This window comes from Lactuca serriola, chromosome 1 (assembly GCF_051521515.1).
Source record: "Lactuca serriola cultivar US96UC23 chromosome 1, Lser_US96UC23_V15, whole genome shotgun sequence".
Taxonomy (NCBI): domain Eukaryota; kingdom Viridiplantae; phylum Streptophyta; class Magnoliopsida; order Asterales; family Asteraceae; genus Lactuca; species Lactuca serriola.
The window spans coordinates 202,816,039-202,821,038 of NC_136408.1; the positions used below are offsets into that span (position 1 = coordinate 202,816,039).

The 5,000-nt window shown below is 48.0% G+C and overlaps 12 non-coding genes and 3 pseudogenes across 12 annotated transcripts; all 15 read right to left on the minus strand.

Annotated features, from left to right (window-relative positions):
* Positions 1 to 27: 27 nt before the first annotated feature.
* On the minus strand, positions 28 to 145 carry LOC145080341 (5S ribosomal RNA; annotated as a pseudogene).
* A 232-nt stretch (positions 146 to 377) lies between these two features.
* Positions 378 to 496, minus strand: LOC145084424 (5S ribosomal RNA). Its single transcript, XR_013698867.1, has one exon. It is a non-coding gene; the product is annotated as a 5S ribosomal RNA (ribosomal RNA).
* A 231-nt stretch (positions 497 to 727) lies between these two features.
* LOC145084436 (5S ribosomal RNA) lies at positions 728 to 846 on the minus strand. The gene has a single exon (XR_013698879.1). It is a non-coding gene; the product is annotated as a 5S ribosomal RNA (ribosomal RNA).
* Positions 847 to 1,077: 231 nt separating this feature from the next.
* Positions 1,078 to 1,196, minus strand: LOC145084639 (5S ribosomal RNA). Its single transcript, XR_013699076.1, has one exon. It is a non-coding gene; the product is annotated as a 5S ribosomal RNA (ribosomal RNA).
* A 200-nt stretch (positions 1,197 to 1,396) lies between these two features.
* On the minus strand, positions 1,397 to 1,514 carry LOC145079872 (5S ribosomal RNA; annotated as a pseudogene).
* A 231-nt stretch (positions 1,515 to 1,745) lies between these two features.
* LOC145084447 (5S ribosomal RNA) lies at positions 1,746 to 1,864 on the minus strand. The gene has a single exon (XR_013698890.1). It is a non-coding gene; the product is annotated as a 5S ribosomal RNA (ribosomal RNA).
* A 232-nt stretch (positions 1,865 to 2,096) lies between these two features.
* On the minus strand, positions 2,097 to 2,215 carry LOC145084460 (5S ribosomal RNA). Its single transcript, XR_013698902.1, has one exon. It is a non-coding gene; the product is annotated as a 5S ribosomal RNA (ribosomal RNA).
* Positions 2,216 to 2,448: 233 nt separating this feature from the next.
* LOC145084472 (5S ribosomal RNA) lies at positions 2,449 to 2,567 on the minus strand. Its single transcript, XR_013698913.1, has one exon. It is a non-coding gene; the product is annotated as a 5S ribosomal RNA (ribosomal RNA).
* Positions 2,568 to 2,798: 231 nt separating this feature from the next.
* LOC145084483 (5S ribosomal RNA) lies at positions 2,799 to 2,917 on the minus strand. The gene has a single exon (XR_013698924.1). It is a non-coding gene; the product is annotated as a 5S ribosomal RNA (ribosomal RNA).
* A 232-nt stretch (positions 2,918 to 3,149) lies between these two features.
* LOC145084494 (5S ribosomal RNA) lies at positions 3,150 to 3,268 on the minus strand. The gene has a single exon (XR_013698936.1). It is a non-coding gene; the product is annotated as a 5S ribosomal RNA (ribosomal RNA).
* A 233-nt stretch (positions 3,269 to 3,501) lies between these two features.
* On the minus strand, positions 3,502 to 3,620 carry LOC145084505 (5S ribosomal RNA). Its single transcript, XR_013698949.1, has one exon. It is a non-coding gene; the product is annotated as a 5S ribosomal RNA (ribosomal RNA).
* Positions 3,621 to 3,851: 231 nt separating this feature from the next.
* LOC145084517 (5S ribosomal RNA) lies at positions 3,852 to 3,970 on the minus strand. Its single transcript, XR_013698960.1, has one exon. It is a non-coding gene; the product is annotated as a 5S ribosomal RNA (ribosomal RNA).
* A 231-nt stretch (positions 3,971 to 4,201) lies between these two features.
* Positions 4,202 to 4,320, minus strand: LOC145084640 (5S ribosomal RNA). The gene has a single exon (XR_013699077.1). It is a non-coding gene; the product is annotated as a 5S ribosomal RNA (ribosomal RNA).
* A 200-nt stretch (positions 4,321 to 4,520) lies between these two features.
* LOC145080140 (5S ribosomal RNA) lies at positions 4,521 to 4,638 on the minus strand (annotated as a pseudogene).
* A 231-nt stretch (positions 4,639 to 4,869) lies between these two features.
* On the minus strand, positions 4,870 to 4,988 carry LOC145084529 (5S ribosomal RNA). Its single transcript, XR_013698972.1, has one exon. It is a non-coding gene; the product is annotated as a 5S ribosomal RNA (ribosomal RNA).
* Positions 4,989 to 5,000: the final 12 nt, after the last annotated feature.

The window sequence follows — 5,000 nt, forward strand, 5'->3', positions numbered from 1 at the left end:
AAAAAGCAAAAAAACCGCACGTAAAATCTAAAAAAACGCAGGACTTCCCAGGGGGTCACCCATCCTAATACTACTCTCGCCCAAGCATGCTTAACTGCGGAGTTCTGATGAGATCCGGTGCATTAGTGCTGGTATGATCGCACCCGAAATACTATCCATGTTTATTGTTTTTATGTGTTACAAGACGCAGAACCTCCTTTGTTTTGGTACGCGGGGCGTGGGACCCACGTGACCGATCGGCTCCGTTCCAAAAATACGAAAAGCATCAACCATGAACCGGAGGGCACCCGAGCATAGAAATAGCAAGAAAGAAAGGAAAAAAAGCAAAAAAACCGCACGTAAAATCTAAAAAAACGCAAACGGACAACGAAAAAGAGGGGGTGCAACACGAGGACTTCCCAGGGGGTCACCCATCCTAGTACTACTCTCGCCCAAGCACGCTTAACTGCGGAGTTCTGATGGGATCCGGTGCATTAGTGCTGGTATGATCGCACCCGAAATACTATCCATGTTTATTGTTTTTATGTGTTACAAGACGCAGAACCTCCTTTGTTTTGGTACGCGGGGCGTGGGACCCACGTGACCGATCGGCTCCGTTCCAAAAATACGAAAAGCATCAACCATGAACCGGAGGGCACCCGAGCATAGAAATAGCAAGAAAGAAAGGAAAAAAAGCAAAAAAACCGCACGTAAAATCTAAAAAAACGCAAACGGACAACGAAAAAGGGGGGTGCAACACGAGGACTTCCCAGGGGGTCACCCATCCTAGTACTACTCTCGCCCAAGCACGCTTAACTGCGGAGTTCTGATGGGATCCGGTGCATTAGTGCTGGTATGATCGCACCCGAAATACTATCCATGTTTATTGTTTTTATGTGTTACAAGACGCAGAACCTCCTTTGTTTTGGTACGCGGGGCGTGGGACCCACGTGACCGATCGGCTCCGTTCCAAAAATACGAAAAGCATCAACCATGAACCGGAGGGCACCCGAGCATAGAAATAGCAAGAAAGAAAGGAAAAAAAGCAAAAAAACCGCACGTAAAATCTAAAAAAACGCAAACGGACAACGAAAAAAGGGGGTGCAACACGAGGACTTCCCAGGGGGTCACCCATCCTAGTACTACTCTCGCCCAAGCACGCTTAACTGCGGAGTTCTAATGCGATCCGGTGCATTAGTGCTGGTATGATCGCACCCGAAATACTATCCATGTTTATTGTTTTTATGTGTTACAAAACGCAGAACCTCCTTTGTTTTGGTACGCGGGGCGTGGGACCCACGTGACCGATCGGCTCCGTTCCAAAAATACGAAAAGCATCAACCATGAACCGGAGGGCACCCGAGCATAGAAATAGCAAGAAAGAAAGGAAAAAAAGCAAAAAAACCGCACGTAAAATCTAAAAAAACGCAGGACTTCCCAGGGGGTCACCCATCCTAATACTACTCTCGCCCAAGCACGCTTAACTGCGGAGTTCTGATGGGATCCGGTGCATTAGTGCTGGTATGATCGCACCCAAAATACTATCCATGTTTATTGTTTTTATGTGTTACAAGACGCAGAACCTCCTTTGTTTTGGTACGCGGGGCGTGGGACCCACGTGACCGATCGGCTCCGTTCCAAAAATACGAAAAGCATCAACCATGAACCGGAGGGCACCCGAGCATAGAAATAGCAAGAAAGAAAGGAAAAAAAGCAAAAAAAACGCACGTAAAATCTAAAAAAGCGCAAACGGACAACGAAAAAGGGGGGTGCAACACGAGGACTTCCCAGGGGGTCACCCATCCTAGTACTACTCTCGCCCAAGCACGCTTAACTGCGGAGTTCTGATGGGATCCGGTGCATTAGTGCTGGTATGATCGCACCCGATATACTATCCATGTTTATTGTTTTTATGTGTTACAAGACGCAGAACCTCCTTTGTTTTGGTACGCGGGGCGTGGGACCCACGTGACCGATCGGCTCCGTTCCAAAAATACGAAAAGCATCAACCATGAACCGGAGGGCACCCGAGCATAGAAATAGCAAGAAAGAAAGGAAAAAAAGCAAAAAAAACGCACGTAAAATCTAAAAAAGCGCAAACGGACAACGAAAAAGGGGGGGTGCAACACGAGGACTTCCCAGGGGGTCACCCATCCTAGTACTACTCTCGCCCAAGCACGCTTAACTGCGGAGTTCTGATGGGATCCGGTGCATTAGTGCTGGTATGATCGCACCCGAAATACTATCCATGTTTATTGTTTTTATGTGTTACAAGACGCAGAACCTCCTTTGTTTTGGTACGCGGGGCGTGGGACCCACGTGACCGATCGGCTCCGTTCCAAAAATACGAAAAGCATCAACCATGAACCGGAGGGCACCCGAGCATAGAAATAGCAAGAAAGAAAGGAAAAAAAGCAAAAAAACCGCACGTAAAATCTAAAAAAACGCAAACGGACAACGAAAAAAGGGGGGGTGCAACACGAGGACTTCCCAGGGGGTCACCCATCCTAGTACTACTCTCGCCCAAGCACGCTTAACTGCGGAGTTCTGATGGGATCCGGTGCATTAGTGCTGGTATGATCGCACCCGAAATACTATCCATGTTTATTGTTTTTATGTGTTACAAGACGCAGAACCACCTTTGTTTTGGTACGCGGGGCGTGGGACCCACGTGACCGATCGGCTCCGTTCCAAAAATACGAAAAGCATCAACCATGAACCGGAGGGCACCCGAGCATAGAAATAGCAAGAAAGAAAGGAAAAAAAGCAAAAAAAACGCACGTAAAATCTAAAAAAGCGCAAACGGACAACGAAAAAGGGGGGTGCAACACGAGGACTTCCCAGGGGGTCACCCATCCTAGTACTACTCTCGCCCAAGCACGCTTAACTGCGGAGTTCTGATGGGATCCGGTGCATTAGTGCTGGTATGATCGCACCCGATATACTATCCATGTTTATTGTTTTTATGTGTTACAAGACGCAGAACCTCCTTTGTTTTGGTACGCGGGGCGTGGGACCCACGTGACCGATCGGCTCCGTTCCAAAAATACGAAAAGCATCAACCATGAACCGGAGGGCACCCGAGCATAGAAATAGCAAGAAAGAAAGGAAAAAAAGCAAAAAAAACGCACGTAAAATCTAAAAAAGCGCAAACGGACAACGAAAAAGGGGGGGTGCAACACGAGGACTTCCCAGGGGGTCACCCATCCTAGTACTACTCTCGCCCAAGCACGCTTAACTGCGGAGTTCTGATGGGATCCGGTGCATTAGTGCTGGTATGATCGCACCCGAAATACTATCCATGTTTATTGTTTTTATGTGTTACAAGACGCAGAACCTCCTTTGTTTTGGTACGCGGGGCGTGGGACCCACGTGACCGATCGGCTCCGTTCCAAAAATACGAAAAGCATCAACCATGAACCGGAGGGCACCCGAGCATAGAAATAGCAAGAAAGAAAGGAAAAAAAGCAAAAAAACCGCACGTAAAATCTAAAAAAACGCAAACGGACAACGAAAAAAGGGGGGGTGCAACACGAGGACTTCCCAGGGGGTCACCCATCCTAGTACTACTCTCGCCCAAGCACGCTTAACTGCGGAGTTCTGATGGGATCCGGTGCATTAGTGCTGGTATGATCGCACCCGAAATACTATCCATGTTTATTGTTTTTATGTGTTACAAGACGCAGAACCTCCTTTGTTTTGGTACGCGGGGCGTGGGACCCACGTGACCGATCGGCTCCGTTCCAAAAATACGAAAAGCATCAACCATGAACCGGAGGGCACCCGAGCATAGAAATAGCAAGAAAGAAAGGAAAAAAAGCAAAAAAACCGCACGTAAAATCTAAAAAAACGCAAACGGACAACGAAAAAGGGGGGTGCAACACGAGGACTTCCCAGGGGGTCACCCATCCTAGTACTACTCTCGCCCAAGCACGCTTAACTGCGGAGTTCTGATGGGATCCGGTGCATTAGTGCTGGTATGATCGCACCCGAAATACTATCCATGTTTATTGTTTTTATGTGTTACAAGACGCAGAACCTCCTTTGTTTTGGTACGCGGGGCGTGGGACCCACGTGACCGATCGGCTCCGTTCCAAAAATACGAAAAGCATCAACCATGAACCGGAGGGCACCCGAGCATAGAAATAGCAAGAAAGAAAGGAAAAAAAGCAAAAAAACCGCACGTAAAATCTAAAAAAACGCAAACGGACAACGAAAAAAGGGGGTGCAACACGAGGACTTCCCAGGGGGTCACCCATCCTAGTACTACTCTCGCCCAAGCACGCTTAACTGCGGAGTTCTAATGCGATCCGGTGCATTAGTGCTGGTATGATCGCACCCGAAATACTATCCATGTTTATTGTTTTTATGTGTTACAAAACGCAGAACCTCCTTTGTTTTGGTACGCGGGGCGTGGGACCCACGTGACCGATCGGCTCCGTTCCAAAAATACGAAAAGCATCAACCATGAACCGGAGGGCACCCGAGCATAGAAATAGCAAGAAAGAAAGGAAAAAAAGCAAAAAAACCGCACGTAAAATCTAAAAAAACGCAGGACTTCCCAGGGGGTCACCCATCCTAATACTACTCTCGCCCAAACACGCTTAACTGCGGAGTTCTGATGGGATCCGGTGCATTAGTGCTGGTATGATCGCACCCAAAATACTATCCATGTTTATTGTTTTTATGTGTTACAAGACGCAGAACCTCCTTTGTTTTGGTACGCGGGGCGTGGGACCCACGTGACCGATCGGCTCCGTTCCAAAAATACGAAAAGCATCAACCATGAACCGGAGGGCACCCGAGCATAGAAATAGCAAGAAAGAAAGGAAAAAAAGCAAAAAAAACGCACGTAAAATCTAAAAAAGCGCAAACGGACAACGAAAAAGGGGGGTGCAACACGAGGACTTCCCAGGGGGTCACCCATCCTAGTACTACTCTCGCCCAAGCACGCTTAACTGCGGAGTTCTGATGGGATCCGGTGCATTAGTGCTGGTATGATCGCACCCGATATACTATCC